Raw genomic sequence first — 19,087 nt, 5'->3', positions numbered from 1 at the left:
GCAGCCCTTCTGTCTTTCCTAGTCAGACATGCCTGGCTACTTTCACACAAAGAAAATAACGGTATCTTCCAGCTGCTTGCTAGACTACTGTTTTAGTCTCATTTGATTATATTCTACAGATATTTTTAAAGATTAATAAGAGAGGGTAGTTCATATTTTTTTTACGGCACAATTTTCTCAGTTTTGTTATTTGTCACTAAAGCCAAATTGAAAAAAGCTCCTTAAGAAACACAAAAATACCCATTTTTTAAAAGTGCAAATCATGTTGGAATTTATCCAAATTTTAAATGTTAGTAGCTTGGCAATTATTTTTTTCTCTATCAAGTGTTACTATTCTGATTTTTTTTTCCTCAGAGGTTGATATTTACGTATTTTACCAACTCTTATCTTGGCCTCGTGTCAGGCTGCTGCTGCTGTCTCAGAATTATGAGTGAATATTGAGGCTGGGACCCTTCTGAGGCTTTACCAGATGTGTTGAATTTAGCCTTTAGCAAAACTGTATTAGACCTTCATCAGCATATGTCTCCTTGTCATAGGGAGCAGATGAGAGGTTGCAGAGCAGCTTGAATTCCAGCCATTTTCACTAAAAGCAGCAAATAATGTGATTAAATATTTAATTAGACAGGGAAGATTCCAGATTGGAAGAGATTCAATCACAACTTTTACAGAGCAAGTATTCAATTTGCATTTCCCAGGGAAAAAAACACTGTTAAGTGATCCCTCTGTAAATTATGCAGAAAAACTATTTCATTCCCCAGAATGTTTTCCAAGTACCAAATATATAAGTGGATATTCTGGAGATAACACCCTTACCTTCAGATAAAATTATAAATGAGTTTTGCAGGATTTTCTCTTTCTCAGATGTGGATGAATAAAGTTTGTATGAATGGAGTCACTGAGTAAATCATTGGAAGGCACAGTATTGCTGAAGTGAAACTGTTTTGAAAGATGGAAAACCTTGGTTCTTGTACCAGCTGTGGCTCTCATTAGTTGTGCGACCTTGGAGAAGCCACAGCTGTCTGAGCCTTAGTTTCCTCATCTTTAAATTGAATGACTTGTCTGTATAAATTTGACATCAAGATTCTTAAGACCTCACTCATATTTCTGCTGACTTCGTATTCTCTCATTGTCCTCTGTGGGTGGTCCTATAGCAATATCTGTGGGAACTTGGATATACGGGTTGATGACTTACTGTACGTGCTGATTTAAAGCAAAACCCAAAGAAGAAACAAAAGATAAGCACCAAACTCAGAAGCTTTATCTAATTGTTTGATAGATAGCAATGTAATATATTTCATCACTTGTGGTACTTTATCTTAACTCCTAGATAGACCCTTTCCCAAAGGCAAAGTGTAGCTGCATTTCTAATTACTTGTTAGTTGTTGATGATGAAATGTTTTTACCATTATATTGTCAATGCCTTAAGGCCAGCCTCCATAGGCAGAGCCACTGGCAGTGTAGTCTGTGCCCAATTTTAGCCCCTTCCTGGATCTTCATTCAGCTGGTTTAGAGGCCCACTATTCTTGGCTTGCTTTTCTGCTGCCGTCAAATAATGGAAAGCACCTATTTTCTACTGTATTTTGTCTCTTTCTAAAAGCCTGAACACATTTATATAGTTGCTCCTTAGTTTACTGACATAATTCATTTTATTTCTAATAACTGACTGCAACATTTCTCCTTCCCCTTAACAATGGATTCTTATGAATTTTTCCTTTTCCAAATGCTTCTAACTTAACCTTTTCCTGGGCTTTTGAATGTAGTTGTTCTTCAGAAGTATTTAACAGATGAATGTGAGATGAACATCATTGGTGATTTGAAAAAGGCTTCAGGATAATGAATTTAAAAGTGGTTTTCAAAAGTAAATATAATGTCATATGGAAACCAGGAGGTCTTGGGAAAGACACATAAAATACAGGATGACTAGAAACTCTGGAAACACAGGTGGCTATATAATGTCATCAAGGACCTCTTCAATTTGTATAAAAATAATATAGTATTATATTACCAAGTTTAATGGAAACCCTATATAGGAGACTCTGTGTTTTAAAATGTTGACTAACTTCTTAATAGAACATTTGTCTTAAGTTTATCAATAGGTTCCAGCTGTCTTTAGTAGAAATACAATGGTGACAAATTATGTGGAAATGTATTTCTTATATAAGGTCAATGGGGAGATGGCCATTCTGGGGCTGGGATGGTATTTCCACAAGTGTTTTCAGGGACAAATTTCTATCCTCCTGCTCTACCGTTTTTATACATAGCTTCAGTGTTCCATATGACTTCACAATAACTAAAATGAGTGTTGAAAGAAGGAATAAAGGCAAAAAGAGAGCACCCATCAGCAGAATCTGCCAGGCTAAGAGTCCCACACAGCACTTCAATTTGCATTTGATTTAACAAGTCTAGGGAGAGGCACGGGAAACTTGGAAATACAGAGTATTATTTCTATTGCCAATGTGTCCAGCTAAAAATTCTCATTCTTTTTCCAAGGAAGAAGGGGACAGTAGAGGCAACAGAAATATCTTTAGAGAGGCAACGAGAAATCTCTACCTATACATGAAATCCCACATTTTATAATTGAGGAAACTGAATCCTGGTGATATTAAGTGATTTACCAAAGATTGCAAGAGAATTAGTGATAGAAAAGGTGAAATAAGTTATACAATATAATAAGTACAATAAGATGATACTTCCCCAGGTGGTATCATCTGGGAAAGACTGACCACTTAGATCCCTCCTAAAAGGTAACATTTGCTTTGATCAATCTTTGTTAGCTTGTGATGCCTGGACAAGCATCCTGAGAAACTTGCTAGAAATGCAGAGTCTCAGGCTTCACCCCAGACTTGCTGATTCAGAAACTCTGGCAGTGGGGCTCAGCAATCTGTGTTTCAACTAGCCAATCAGATGATTCTCAAGCATTGACTTTTGAGAACTGCACCTTTGATGATTTTATTGTGGCCCGTAGTCTTCAACTTAGCTCCTCAGGCTTGTAAAGTCTGTAGCATTTCAGCAGAATTAATTCAGAGGTGTGGACTCATTTTCACAAAAGGCACAAAATATCAACAAAAATAAAGTCATTTCATTGATTTACAGTAAAAAGTAGAACTGTCAGATGGATCAGAAATACATGTCATTCTAACCAACACTTTTTTCCCCCTGAGGGCAATTTTATGGGAAATCAAATTATTGGAATGAAACTTGGAGAAGCATTTTCTAGTTTCAAGTTTCAGAATGATAAATCTACATGTTTTATACTGTGGAGATCACTAAAGTCTTAGTAAATTTACAATCACATAATGCTAAGGAAATTGAGGGGACAAATGTCTATCTAATCTAGACCAGTATTGTCCAAAACAAATATAATGTAAACCTCATAATTTTTAATTTTCTAATAGCCATGTTAAAAAAAGAAATAGGTGAGATAAATTTTAATATATTTTATTTAACTAAATATATATAAAATGTTTCAGCAATCAATAAAATTATTAATGAGATATTTTACAGTTTATTTTTTAACTCTTTGAAATTTGGTATGTATTTTGCATTTATAACACATTTCAGTGAAGACTAGCTACATTTTAAATGCTCAATAGCCATATGTGGTCAGTAGCTACCATAGTGCATATTTTGTCCTGAATGATCTTTATACTCTCTCCTATTTTTATTATGAAATCAATTTGGTGAGTCATACTCACGGTATTAGTTTTTATTAAAGAGAATTAAGTAAATAAGAATGTGAGATAGTATAGGCCCCCTGTAGGGGCCTGCTAGACTCCACACCCCTAGTATGGAGAGAAAGGAAATATTTTGAGTCCCTTGAAGGAAATTCCAGGCATATAGCTAGCTGTACAACCAGCAATTACAGAGGTGAATGTAAATCTCATTTAAAAAGTTGAAAAGCTTCTTTTTCATATTGATTTGATCTAGTCCCTTGACAGATTATTCCACAATATAGACATTATGTTCTATTTATGTATTTCCTTATTGGCAGATATTTAAATTGTTTTTCCTTTTTTTCTTTTACAGAGAATCCTGCAAAAACATGTCTTCTTGTATACTTGTTCTGGTGATTTTCTGAGAGTAAACACTTGACAGTATAATTGCTATGTCAACTTTTAGGGTATGTATTTTTTTTAGTTGTGTTTTAATGTCATCAAAATGCTCTCCAGTGTGGCTGTATTTATACTTTCAGCAGCAGCTTATGATAGTACATGTTTTCATGCATCCGCAGCAGCACTTTATAATTTCAAAGGTTTTAATTTTGGGAATCTGACTGGGGGAATACTGTCTTCTTTTAATTTGCATTCCTTCCATTGCTAGTGAGATTATGTCATCTTTTCTTTACTCTTACTTTAAGCATTTGTATTAAGTTATACATGAATATAGTTAAGGAATTTTACAAGGATGGTTATATATATAATTGTGTATAATCTTAAGAAAATTGACCACTTCTTCCATTTCCTTAAGTAACCACTTCTAACTCTTTTGTCTGTTTATTTTGATATTAGTTGATATTAAATAATATTTATTAGATATTTTTATGTATATAGTTACTGAAATATGTTTGAATTAACCTTACAACAATGATAATTTAGCTCTCCTTCTCCCCCCCTCCCATCCCAAGTCAGACTCACATCCTTCATATGCTTTTATCTTCCTGATATCATAATTTTAAACAGATCAATATTCAGTGCTTGCAATTTTTATTACTGTGTAAGCACTATTTAACGCTGAGTCTTGTCATGCTATGAATACATTTTTTCCCTGTATGCTTGCTTTTGTTGCACACAGTTAAATATTGGCTTGTTTCTTTTCACTGATTTTAAATTTAGATACTTATTATTAGTTCAGCCTAAGCTTGCCAAAAGTTGTCTAGATAGCAAGACTTTTAGATGCATCACTGATTTGCTCAAATTCATCTTCTGAGAAATCTTAACTAAAATATTTTGACCTACTCTGATATCAGCTGGCTTGTCCCCTATGTCTGGTTAATAGCTTTCATCATGGGAAATTTCTTTTGCTTTTCTCCTCTGTCATAACTTTCTTTTCCGCTTCCTTCTACTTTCTGATGTATTCTTTAAGTTTCATTGAGCAGAGTGCCTTTTTAAGAAATGATAAATGGAAGAAAACAGAACTTGCAGGATTAAAAATACAATTTTTAAATGTTAGACTTCATTGATAATTTGGTTGGGTATAGAATTTGTTGAGTATAGAATACTTTTTCTTTTTGAAAATTGTTTCCCTCCAGTAATTGGAAGACATTACTTCATTGTCACCAAGCTCCCGTTGTTGTTGTTGAGCATTCCAAGGTCATTTTTAGCTCCTGATGGTTTGTTTGTAATTATTGATTTCCTCCCCTTTGGTTTTCAATTTTCTCTATTTTAGAATGCTTATTTAACTAGATATTACCTACTGCACTAATTCCAGGTTTTCTCGTATTTCTCTTCTGTTTTCCATCTCTCTACATTTTGCTTTTATTTTCTTGGAGAGTTTTTATTTTCCAGTGTTTCTAGTTTCCACTTCTTTTATCACATTGTAGTAGTCAACAGATTTTTGTACTCTAGATTGTTTTTTTTAAATGGTTGAAATACCTTTCAACATACACACGTACCTGTGGTTTTTACTGCAGTTGTTTTCGTTAATGTAAGTAATCTTTTTCTTTTCAGACACGGTCTTGCTCTGTTACCCAGGCTGGAGTGCAGTGGTGAGATCATAGCTCACTATAGCCTTGAGCTCCTGGGTTCAAGTGATCCTCTCACCGTAGCCTTTTCTGTAGCAGGGACTATTGGTGCATGCCGTCAATGCTGCCTTTGTTTTGTTTTGTAAAGATGGAGTCTCACTTTGTTGCCCAGGCTGGTCTTGAACTCCTGGTGTCAAGAAGTTCTCCAGCCTTGGCTTCTCAAAGTGCTAAGGTTATAGGCAGAAGCCATCACACCCAGCCTAAATAGTCTCTTGCTACTTGGTTGTTTGTATCTTTCTGTTAAAGAACTTTCTTGGAATTCTTGTGCTTCTTGGTTTCTTACACATATATGAGGATGTGCCAATGAAAAGGCCTATTGTAAACTCTGAGCTCACTGAGGGGCAGGGGCTTGCAAACTGTGAGCTCCGTCTGGCTCTTTTGTGGTGGAACTCCTCAAGAGCAGCATCTTTTAGGTCTTTCTTTTCATGCTGCTCAGACTCTGCAGAAAAAAGCGTTCCTATTTCCTGCCCCGAGTATTGGAAGGCCTGCTTTCCTGCTTTCTGGGAGCAAAATGAGGGAAGAAACTAGGAATAATAGTATGCCTCATGTTTATTTACTTTAAATGTTACATTTTAATTATTTTATCTTCCCCAGAGACTAAACCTCCTGTTTTCTGTCAGGGTGTAGGGCCAACCGTGGCTTGGATGCTGGGTCAGTGAAGGAGATGTGGGAAACAGATGGCCTGTTAGTTTACAGCAATCTTCTTTATATTAGCAAACAACCCTTCACCTGCACCCCTGGCAGGTGTTACCATGAATTCTTGAGCGTTTGGTGTATTCTGTAGTATAATCTATTTTCAGTGTTCACAATTGAGCTGCAAAAGCTAGGTTACAAAAAAAATCATTCTATTTCTTTTGTTTTTTCACTGAGGAATGTACTTCTGAGATAGATTCATGTTACTGTGTGTTCATCTATCCGCATCATGTATGCTTCATGGTGGCCACCTACCACAAGTTACCCAGTAGATTGCAAATATATTAAAACAAATAATCTTGCCTTATAATTTTATCATATGTTTTATCATTTAGGAATTTAAAATTTTATGTAGTAAAATTTCTCTTTTTTATGTTTACATTGTATTTTTTTTAGTATAAAAACAAACAAACCCGCCGGGTGCAGTGGCTCATGCCTATAATCCCAGCACTTTGGGAGGCTAAGGTGGGCAGATCATGAGGTCAGGAGGTCGAGACCATCCTGGCTAACATGGTGAAAACCCATCTCTACTAAAAATACTAAAGATTAGCTGGGGTTGGTGGCGGGTACCTGTAGTCCCAGCTACTCAGGAGGCTGAGGCAGGAGAATGGCGTGAACCTGGGAGGTGGAACTTGCAGTGAGCCGAGATCGGGCCACTTCACTCCAGCAGGTGACAGAGTGAGACTCCGTCTCAAAAAACAAAAACAAACACTTGCCTAAAGATGTTTGTGCCTCCCAAGATTCATATATTAAAATCTTTACCACCAGTGTGATGGTATTATGAGTTTAGGCCTTTGGCAGGTGATTAGGTCACAAGGGTAGAGCTTTCATGAATGGGATTAGTGCCCTTACAAAAGAGGCTTAAGAAAGCTTCCTATTCTCTACTGTCATGTGAGGACACCACAGAAGGCACCATCCGTGAACCAGGAAGCAGGCCCTCACTAGACACGAAGTTTGCTATATGTTGATCTTGGACTTCAGCCTCCAGAACTGTACCCAATAATTTCTATCGTTTATAAGCCACCTAGTGTATGGCATTTTGTTGTAGCAGCCTGAATGGACTAAGGTATAAGGTAACAATATATTTCCTTCTAATTTCTTTTAATGAATCTCTGGATGGGCTCTAATCCGTCTGGAATATATCTCTGCGTATAGTATGAGACAGATATTTAAATAGCCCTCACTTGCTCCCTTAAATAACATTGTAATGCCACTATTCATATATCAGGTACACATAAATAAAATCAGTTTATTTTTATTTTTTAATTTTAGAAATGGCATCTTGCTGTGTTGCCCAGGCTGGCCTTGAACTCCTAGCCTCAAGCTATCCTCCTGCCTCAGCTTCCTGAGTAGCTGGGATTACAGGGGTGAGCTACCACAGCTGCCTAAAGCAACTTTTTAAAAAATGTAAACTCATCCTGGTCTGTTGATCTGTTCAGTTATTCATCTACCAAAACCAAGTTAGTATTCAATTTTATTAAGAATTTTCACAGTATCTATCAGGATGATCGTGTACTTTATCTACTTTAATATGTTAAATGTGATTACATAATAGACATTCTAATTAAAACTTTTAATGTTTTTATAATTTAAAAATTTTTTTTTTTTTTAATTTTCATAGGTTTTGGGAGAACAGGTGGTGTTTGGATACATGAGTAAGTTCTTTAGTGGTGATTTGTGAGATTTTGGTGCACCCATCACCCAAGCAATCTACACTGAACCCAATTTGTAGCTTTTTTTCTTTTTTCTTTTTTCTTTTTTCTTTCCAAGACAGTCTTGCTCTGTCGCTCAGGCTGGAGTGCAGTGGCGCGATCTCGGCTCCTTGCAAGCTCTGCCTCCTGGATTCAAGCAATTCTCCTGCCTCAACCTCCTGAGAAGCTGGGATTACAGGTGTGCACCATCATGCCTGGCTAATTTTTGTATTTTCAGTGGAGACAGGGTTTCATCATTTTGACTAGGCTGGCCTCAAGCTCCTGACTTCAGGAAATCTGCCTGCCTTGGCCTCCCGAAGTGCTGGGATTACAGGCGGGAGCCACTGCGCCTGGCCCACTTTGTAGCTTTTTATCCCTCACCCTCCTCCCACCCTTTCTCCCAGTCCCCAAAGTCCATTGTAACATTCTTACAGTGTTTTTATTATTATTACACTGTATTATATATATTTTCATATGCATGATGTTATTAATGTTTATCATTGTTTAATTCAATTAGCTTATAATTTATTTTGGGTTTTTGCTTCTGTGTTCAGAAAGGGCACTGGGTTGTACATTTCCTTTATTGAATTATTCTTGTTTGGTTACTGTTTCTGTCCTGCTGGGACATAATAGCATCTTTTCCAGTATTATGGAGGAGTTTATGTACTTTGGAGCATTTTTACTGAAATCTTTTATATGTCACTCATGAAGTCATTTGAGTATATTTTCTTTTTGGTTGTGGATATTCAAGTACCTTTTAAATATATTTTTAGGTTATTTGTCTGATCAACCTTTCTACTTCTACTTGAGCCAATTGCAGTCAATTTCTATGTTCTCTAGGTTATCAAAAGTATTTTTGTAAATTTGTGCATCTATTCATTTTAAGTAAAAAAAATCTCAATAGCTGTTATTTTTCTGATTTTCTTTCTAATGTTATTTATACCATCTATATGTTTTCATCATCATATCTGCCGCAATTTTAAAAATATTTTCAAAAAACAAACTTTTGGTATTATTCTTTAACTTATTTACCATATTTTCAAATTTATTTATTTAAATGACTGTATAAGCTCTTAATTCATGCTTCATATTTTTCTTTTTTCAAATTCTTGACTGAAAAGCTTAGTTTATTTACGCCCAAAATAACTGCACATTTTCCTCTGAGAAGTGTTTTGGGTAAATTCCACAGTGTTTTGTATTTTGTTTGTTTAGTGGTCATTATTACTAAATAGTGTAAGATAGTGTTTTGCTTTCTTCTTTGATCTAAGTATTATTTGAAAACGAGCTGCTTAATTTAAAGATTTTGTTGGGGGCAGGTGAAGGGCATATTTAAAATATTTAAAATTTAATTTAAAAATTTAAAATTGAAGCTTTTTAATATTTTAGAATAGTTCAGATTAGTAGAATAGTTGCAAAGACAGAACATGGAGTACAAGTATACAGAATATCCAGCTACCCATGTTGTGAAAACCTTTCATTAGCATGATACATTTGTGACAACTGGTGAAAAAATAATTATTATTAACTGGAGTCCATACTTTATTCAGATTTCTTTAGTTTTTACCAACTGTTCTTTTTCTGTTTTATGATCTTAATATAAATATCACATTATATTTATTAATCATGTATCCTTCAGATCCTCTAGATTCTGACAGCTGCTCAGACATTATTTATTTATTTATTTATTTTTTAGATGAAGTCTTGCTCTGTCACCTGGGCTGGAGTGCAAGGGTGCGATCTCGTCTCGCTGCAACCTCCGCATCCCAGCTTGAAACGATTCTCCTGCCTCAGCCTCCTGAGTAGCTGGGATTGCAGGCATGCTCCACCACGCCTGACTAATTGTTTTTTTTTCAGTAGAGACTGGGTTTCACCATGTTGGTCAGGCTGGTCTCGAACTCCTGACCTCGTGATCTGCCCTTCTTGGCCTCCCGAAGTGTTGGGATTACAGGCATAAGCCACCGCGCCCAGCCGACCTTTTTTAATTTTAATGACCTTGACACATTTGGAGATTTCCCTGACTTTAGATTTGCCTAACATTTTTCCTGTGACTAGATTGTGCATATAAGTTGTTGGTAAGGAAGACCGTGGAGGTAAAGTGCTATTTTTGCATGTCTGATTAAAGAGTACATGCATTGGCGTGTATTGACGATGTTAAACTTGATCATAGCGTAGATAGTGTTTGTCAGATTGGTTTCACTATAAAGTTAGTCTCCCTTCTTTCCCCTTTTGATCTGTAGTCACCAGAGTATAAAAGAAAATTTAATGAGTCCATATTCTTGGGTATATTCCAGTACTGTTTTATTTATTGTGTTGCTCAAATTGTTTCAAGTTTGGCAATCGGACGTTGTTTCAGTTAGTTCCTGTGTCTTTTTTCTATGTGTTTTAAGCATGTCCTCACTTTGAACATTGGCACTACAAGATGGTCTAGGCTCATCTTTTATTGATTTATTGGTCTAGGCTCATCTTTTACTGATTCTATTCCCTGACTTAGAATCAGTCTTTTCTTCAAGGAGCTGTAGAGCTTTTTTCCTTTTTCTTTCTTTTTTTCTTTCTTTCTTTTCATTCCTTCTTTTCTTTTTTCCTTTCTCTCTCTCTCTCTTTCTTCTCTCTCTCCCCCTTCCTCCCTCCTTCTCTCTGTCCTTCCTTCCTTCCTTCCTTCCTTCCTTCCTTCTTTCCTTCCTTCCCCTTCCTTTCTTCCCTCCCTCCTTCCTTCCTTCCCTCCCTCCCCCTTCCCTCTTTCCCTCCCTCCCCCTTCCCTCTTTCCCTACCTCCCCCCTTCTCTCTTTCCCTACCTCCCCCTTCCCTCTTTCCCTACCTTTTCTTTTCTGTTTTCCTTCCTTCCTTCCTTCCTTCCTTCCTTCCTTCCTTCCTTCCTTCCTTCCTTCCTTCCTTCCTACATATGGCAGGGAAAAAATACAAATGTGGTAGGGAAGAATATATATATATATATACACACACACACACACACACATATTCATATAGCAGGGAAAAATATATATTTTCCCTTTTTTTGTAAATTGTTTGCAGAATTTCTTCCATTGTTACTCCGGTTCTAATTCTAATACTTCTGAAACACATAATTAAACATTTACTTTTCTGTCAACATCTAGAATTTTTCATTATCTATATCATAGTCCAAATGCAAATTTTAATGAGCTTTTAGTTTTCTCTTCTTTTCTTCACCCATCACAATTATAAAAATGGGCTTACGTGAAGTTAATTTGAGAGAGTTATTTACACATATTTAATGGCTGTGTAATAAACATTTAACTTCTTTGTTTACCTTGCCTCTCTTTTTTTCCTTTTGGATTAATTCTTGCTGGGGTTCCTCTTGTACTTTGCTTTCACTCTTGCAAGTTATATTATCTGTACATAGAGTTTCATTTTAATGTCACTTACATTGTGGATACACTCATTTTAATGCATTCCTTTATGCATTCAGAGTTGCGAGAAACAATTTAGGCCTCAGTCAGTTTCTTATTCCTTTGTAGTTAATCTACATCATCTGCCACACATATTATTCGTGGGTCTTTTAGGGTTAATTCTTTTTCTTTGATGTTTTACCTTTTTACTGAGATATATTTAGGTGTGGATTTGGAAAATACATTATATAATTTTACATTAAATATGACTTTGTAATTTACAGCCTTCTACCTTTTTACTGTTCATGACTATTTATATATTCATTTATTTAGATACATTTATGTAGTAGAGTTGTCTCTTCTTTCTCCATTTTGTTCTTTTGAATCTTCTGTTAACAAACCTCTGTATTAAAGAGAAACTTTAAAAAAATTTTAGAAAGATATGGAACCAACCTAAGTGCCCATCAACCAATGAGTGGATAAAGAAAATGTGGTATAGATACACTATGGAATACTACTCAGCCATAAAAAGGAATGAAATAATGTCTTTTTCAGCAACTTGGATGGATCTGGAGGCCATTATTCTAAATGAAGTAACTCAAGAGTGAAAAACCAAATCCCATGTGTTCTCACTAATTCGTGGGAGCTAAGCTTTGGGGACACAAAGACATACAGAATGATATAACAAAGCTGGGGACTGGCTGAGGGGGCAGTTTTTAGGGGTGAGTGATAAAAATCTACAGGTACAGTGTACACTGCTTGGGTGATGGGTGTGTTAAATTATCTGAATTCATCTCAGAAGAACTCATCAAAATAGGTTTTGGGGTAACCTGTACACCAAAAACTATTGACATAAAAATACAAAACTTTTTAGATTAATAACGTACAATGAAATGGACAGGGCATAATTGTGCAATTTGATGAATGTGACAAATATTTAACACCTGCATAACTAACATTCTAGTCAAATCATCAGAGATATTTAACATTCCCAAAAGTCCTCTGTGTCCCTTTCCAGGTGATCTCCCTTTTGCCCAGAGGCAGTCACTGTTTTGATCCATAGCTAGTTTTGCCTGCTTCTGAGTTTCATATGAATAAAATCATATAATGTATCCTCATTTGTGTATGTTTTCTTTCTCTCAACATATTTTTGAGTTTCATCTGTTTTGTGCTGGGTACCAATAGTTTGCTCCCTTTTATTACTGACTGGTAATCAGAAATTCATACTGTATGAATATAATACAATGTACTTACCCATTTTCTCCTGATGAACATTTGGATTATTTCCAGTTTTTGCTATTATGACGATTGCTGCAATATGTCTATTATGAAAATTGCAAACAGTTTGTTTTGCACAAATCCTTTTGAGGACATACAGTTCAGTTTTCTTAGGCAATTCAGAATAAACTTTCAGGGTCATAAATTAGGTATATTAAATGTGTAAAAAACTACAAAACTTTTCTAAAGCAGTTGTACCATTTTAAACATCCATCTGCAATAAGAATTCTACTTACTCACATCTTTGTCAACATTTGAATTTATAATCTTTTAAATTTTGTGTATATAGTGGTATCTCATTGTGATTTTGATTTACCTTCCCTTGATGATTAATATTGAGCGTCATTTTATGGCTTATTGGTTATTTTATACATATATGTATTTGTAATGTATCTCAAATATTTTGCCCATTTTTATTGGCACAGTTATCTTTTACTGATTTATAGACATCCTTTATTTATCCTCCATATAGATCCGTTTACAAATTATTTTACCAATATTTTCTCCTGATCGATGACTTATAATACTTTTTCATTTTCTTAATGTTATGGTTAATGAGAATTTTTTTGTTTTTATGAGATCATGAAGTTTTTTCTTTATAGTTGCCACTTTTTGTGTTCTAAGAAGTCTTTCCTACTACAAAGTTGTAAAACTGTTTCTGTATTAACTTCAGAGAAACTGATTAGTCTTGATATTAGGGCTTATAATCCAGACGTTATTTTTTGCATATAGTGTGAGATGGCAATTGAGGTGATTTTTTTTTCCTCCATAGATATTCAGTTGATTCAGAGCCATTGTTGAAAAGATGTTTCTTTTCCCACTACATTATAATGGTGCATATGCAGGTGTATATCTTTTTTATTCTGTTCTATTTATCTGTTTGTTTATTCTTACGCCAATCCTGTGCTCTTAATTACTGTAGTTTTATAGTAAGCCTCACAATTAGGTAATGTAGGCCCTCCAAATTTGTCCTTGTTTTCAAGATGTTTAAGGCACATGCTTTTCAGTTGATGATTGTGATGGAGGCAATTTCTTTTAGAATATTTCTGAAAATATGAATTGTATTGATTTTAAAGTTCTACCTGTTTTCTCTACTTACTCTGTTTTCAGGACAGGCACTTAGGAACACTTGCTCTAGTGCACACGAGAGAGACCGTTTTTGGAGGCGAGATGCAACCAATGGTTTCCATTTGGGAGCACCCCACCCTCTTTCTCATCCTCTTTATCAGTCTAGCTTTTCTGAGACGCAAACATGCTCTCATCCTCTGTTTTCTCTGAAACTGGCCTTTCCTGAAAGTGTGATGCTTTCGGATTCAGATTTGGTCCTGGGAGGGAAGCGGTCTTTGAACTTCAGCTCAGGTGGAAATAAATCCTTGTTTCTCTGAGCTTCTGCTATCATTGGAGAACAGATGGCCATTGTTGTACTTGAAGGAGGATGTTCAGGGCTTTTATCACCTTACCTCTCCTGCCCCACTAAAAGAAGAAAGAGATTTGTTTCCTTTCAGGTATGCCCGGAATTGAAGAGGCTTCCTAGGATGTGGGAATTTCAGTTTCCAAACCAGGAAAATAGGCAAACTAGGACCCATTGCTCACCCTACCCAGGTGTCCTACCAGGTGCTATAGAGAGAGCATAACCTGCCAAGTCACCTCCCCTTATTTGAATGTTTATTATAACTAATACATAATTTTATAATATATTTATTATTAGTTAATTATAGCCTTCCTTTTATTAATATAATTCTGTGTTAATCTGTATGCATAGAGCAGGGAAAACAAATAGAAATAGTGGCAAAATGTATTTCATATTAAACATGACTTTCAAAATTTAGCATTTCATTCCTGAAAGAGTTAAGGATCACTGACAATCCAAGGTACTTCTGAAAGAGCCAAGTTAGGTGAAGAAAAGAGAATTATGTGTCTTGAGCTGAATGAACCTCAATAGCTACACAGCCGTGAAATCTGGAAAGGCAGAGCTGCTGTATTTCTTGGGACTTATAAACCAACAAACGTCCTTCCTGTCTGCCGCCTGTTTCTCCCCTTTCCTTCTGTAGCCACTTTTCTATTCTTTATTTTTAATTTATTCTTTTAACTTTTATTTTAGGTTCAGGGGTAAATGAGAAGGTTTGTTATGTAGGTAAACTTATGTCATGGGGGTTGTGTACAGATTATTTCATCACCCAGGCATTAAGCCTAGTACCCAGTTATGTTTTCTGTTCCTCTCTTTTCTCCCACCCTCCACCCTCGAGCAGGCCCCAGTGTCTGTTGTTTCCCTCTTTGTGTCCATGAGTTCTCATCTTGCAGCTCTCACCTGTAAGTGAGAACATGCAATATTTGGTTTTCTGTTCCTGCATTAATTTGCTAAGGATAATGACCTCCAGCTCCATTCATATTCCCACAAAAGACATGATCTCATTCTTTTTTATCTCTGCATAGTATTCCATGGTGTACATGTACCACATTTTCTTTAATCTGTCACTGATGAGCATTTAGGTTGATTCCATGTCATTGCTATTGTGAATAGTGCTGCAATGAACATTCACATGCATGTGTCTTTATGGTAGAACAATTTATATTCTTCTGGGTATACACCCAGTAATGGAATTGCTGGATTGAATGGTAGTTCTTTTTTTTATCTCTTTGAGGAATTGCCACACTGCTTTCCACAATGGTTGAACTAATTTACACTCTAACCAACAATGTATAAGACTTCTCTTTTCTCCACAACCTCACCAGCAATGTTTATTTGTTTTTTTTTTTTAACTTTTTAATAATAGCCATTCTGGTGTGAGACGGTATTTCATTGTAGTTTTCATTTGCATTCCTCTAATGATCAGTGATATTGAGCTTTTTTCATATGCTTGTTGACAGCACGTATGTCTTCCTTTGAGAAGTGTCTGTTCATGTCCTTGCCTACTTTTTAAAGGAGTTGTATTTTTCTTGTACATTTGTTTAAGTTCCTTATAGATGCTGGATATTAGACCAGTTTCAGATACGTAGTTTGCAATTATTTTTTATGTAGGTTGTCTGCTTACTCTTTTGATAGTTTTTTTCTTCTTTCTGTGCAGAACCTCTTTAGTTCAATTAGGTCTACTTGTCCATTTTTTTTGTTGTTGCTGCAATTGCTTTTGGAGACTTTGTCATGATGTCACGAAATCTTTGCCCTTTCCTATGTCCAGGATGGTATTGCCTAAGTTGTCTTCCAAGGTTTTTATAGTTTTGAATTTTGCATTTAAATCTTTAATTCATCTTGAATTAATTTTTGTATTTGATGTTTTTCCATTTGTGTCATCTCTGATTTATTTGAGCAGTGTTTTATAATTCTCGTCTTAGAGATCATTCCTGTTTAGCTGTATTTCTAGGTATTTTATTCTTTTCGTGGCAATTGTGAATGGCATTGCGTTCCTCATTTGGGCCTCTGTAGCCTGTCTTCTTTCCTTTCTTCCTCTCCCTCTCCCTCTCCCTTTCTCCATCTCTCACTATTTTCTTCCATGTCTTTCCATTCTTCTCCTGTTCCTTCTTTCTCTGTGTCCTTTATTTTGAGAGTCTACAGGAAAAGTAATTCCCTGAGAAGCTGTACTCGTGACTGTTACTAACATTCCAAAAATAATATTGAAAGGTCTTTCACATGGAAAGAGTCTCCACAAGCTTTATCTGTTAAGCTAAATAAATTTTAAAAAATCAGCAATGCATTTTTCTACTTATCTCTGTTTCTATTGACAGAGACTTTTGGCTCCTCAGAGCCTCCTGCTCCAGAGCAAGTTGCAAGCCTGGCTCACCAGAGTTGCAGGGTTTTTGTGTCCTGATACTCTATAATTAATTCTCCTTTTCTCTCCTTCACTCTCCTTTCTTTTTCATGTGGCTGGCATTTGCTTTTCTCCATACTAGGAAAATAGCTATGTAGGAACACAGAAATCTACTCTACAGAGATGCCAAGAGATAACCTAATGCTCCTTCATATGTTGTGGAGAAATAACTATCTCCTTTCACCTCTGCACCGAAACCTCTTGCCTTGTCTGGGTTGTCTAAATTCTCAAGACAAGTACCACAGGACAAAGCAGTCTCCTTACTAATAGAAACACCCATCTTTTTAAAGGATTCAGAAATTTGTAGCAACTATGGAGATCCTTTTGGTTTATTACTGGGGATCATTTGTTTTAGTAAATTTTTGGTTTTGCTTGTAAATATTTGCTTTCTTCCATTTCCCCATTCATCTCTTTTTTTTCCCTGAGGGTAGTCGTTGCCTGAAACTTTGATGTCTTGGAATATATGTACATTTCACCTCTACTTCCTCAGAGGTAGGCTGATATCCACATGCTTCTCTCTGTTTCTAAGTATTTGAGAGGAATTGAGAATGTTGTAACTTCTGCTCACATTTTAGTGCCTCATGTGGCTACCTTATTTCTTTTCATATTAGTTTGAGTGTGTGGGTATGGAAGCCTGTAAGCCACAATAAATACTTTGGCTTTTATCCTAAATAAAATAGGAAACTGTTGTGTGGTTTTAAAATTGAATAGAAAAAGAATCAGATTTGTATTTTAAGGAGAACATTCTAGCTATAGGAAAAATTATGAGAATGCAAGAGGGAAAGCAAAAAATTAGGAAGGTATTGAAGATATCTAAGCCACCAATTATGGTGGCTTAGATTAGTGGGGAGCAGTGGAAATAAAGCCAAGTTGATGTATTGGGATATATTTTGGAGGTAGAGTTTACAAAATTGGCGATTGGATGTGGGTGATAAGAACTGGAGGTGCTGAGAGTAAATTTGAGATTCTAATGTAAGCGACAAAGAGGCTAAAATGAGAACCACTGCATTAGATACAATTCAGGGAAGAAGATCAGGGGTTCAATTTGGCTCATGTTCAGTTAGAAATGTCTTTAAGATTGCCAACTGGAAATTTCAGTTAGACAGCTGGAATATATGAGACTGGAGATCACGAATTTGGTTTGTCTGGAGGCATCACTTTGAAAGTCTTTGGAATGTACACAATACATAGATGAGATGATTTAGAAGAGAGTTTAGTGTAATAACAGAAGTGGTTTACTGGTGTGGAACTCAGACACATAGAAATTGTGTAAAGAGAACCACCTCTTGGGTACTATGTTTACAGTCTGAGTGACGGGATAATTGGGACCCCAGGCCTCAATGTCACACGGTTCATCTATGTAACAAATCTACATGTGTACCCTTGGATGAATAATAAAAGTTGAAATTTTAAAAAATAATAATTTAAAAAGAAATCGGGCAAAGAAGGAAGAGTCAGCAAGGAGACTTAAAGGAGAAACTTTGGAAGGGAGAAGAATACTTAAGAGAATTTGGTTTTTCTAAATCAGTAGAAGGAGATGTTGTAAGAGGAAAGGAAGGGATTAGCCTTTTGGGATGTCACTGAGAGGTCAAATAAAGATGGGGACTGAGAAAATGCCTTTGGAATTTAAAGACATGGAAGTCATTGGTGACTACTTCAGTTACTAATGTATAAAATTATTATTTTATTGTGCCTCTGGATTCTGTGGACCAAGGATTCAGGTGGGGCATGGTGGAGATATTTGTCTCTGCTCCATGAAGTTTGGGAAATCCACTAGAAAAACTAAAAGACAAAGAATGACTTCATGGTTGGAGCCTCGAATCATCTGCAGGTTTATACACTGATATATCTGTTACTTGGACAGGGAGAATGGGAGACTAGGACATCTAACCCCAGTGATGACATGTGGCTTCTCCTTGCAGCTTGGCTTGGCTTCCTCACAGCATGGTAGCTTCAAAGGTAAATAGACATTTTACATGGTGTCTCAGGGCTCCAAGCTATATGGTTTTAGAGGGCAAGGCAGAAGTTTCACCGTTTTTGACCTAGTCTTGGAGGTCACTGCATTCTCTTTGTTACAAATGAGTCATAAGCCTGATTAGATTCAAAAGAAGGCGGTATAGATACCACCTCACTACTGGATGAGTGTCAAAATATTTTTGGACATATTTTAAGACCATCATTTGGACTTTAATCACAGTCCCAGAGGAGAGGAGGACTCAGACTGAAGGGGATTGTAGGGTGAGTGGAAGGTGAGAGGCACCAATTAAACACAGATTAATTTTATAATTAAAGTTAATTAAAAAAACCTTAAAAATTAGAATAAAAAGACACTGAGAATATAAACAGATTTCAGTCCCTCAAAATTGGCACAGCTGATTTGAGTCTGCATATGGAAACTATAACTGCACATTCAGCCTTTGAGTCAAGTATCTCAAAATATCTTCCAAGTAGTAAGATATTTTGAGTAAGATTTGTTTTCTAAATTGAGTTACAAACTCCTAGTGCAGTAAACGGAAATGA

At 36.0% G+C, this 19,087-nt stretch overlaps 1 protein-coding gene and 1 long non-coding RNA gene across 4 annotated transcripts in view; one reads left to right on the top strand and one right to left on the bottom strand.

Annotated features, from left to right (window-relative positions):
- LOC126946724 (non-histone chromosomal protein HMG-17-like) overlaps positions 1-19,087 on the bottom strand; it is a 1,084,902-nt gene that overhangs the window by 968,713 nt on the left and 97,102 nt on the right. The gene's annotated exons all lie outside the window — the stretch shown is intronic.
- LOC126946745 (uncharacterized) overlaps positions 4,029-19,087 on the top strand; it is a 71,338-nt gene continuing 56,279 nt past the window's right edge. For 2 of the 3 annotated variants that reach the window (XR_007722748.1, XR_007722750.1), the window contains exons 1-4: positions 4,029-4,120; positions 13,537-13,609; positions 16,999-17,059; positions 18,432-18,526. This is a non-coding gene — a long non-coding RNA (uncharacterized LOC126946745). Of the gene's footprint in view, positions 4,121-7,705; positions 7,894-13,536; positions 13,610-16,998; positions 17,060-18,431; positions 18,527-19,087 lie in introns of all 3 variants that reach the window. The other variant, XR_007722749.1, reaches the window with a different exon arrangement.

This window comes from Macaca thibetana, chromosome 2, assembly GCF_024542745.1.
Source record: "Macaca thibetana thibetana isolate TM-01 chromosome 2, ASM2454274v1, whole genome shotgun sequence".
Lineage (NCBI taxonomy): Eukaryota > Metazoa > Chordata > Mammalia > Primates > Cercopithecidae > Macaca > Macaca thibetana.
This window is presented reverse-complemented; position numbering and strand designations above follow the sequence as displayed.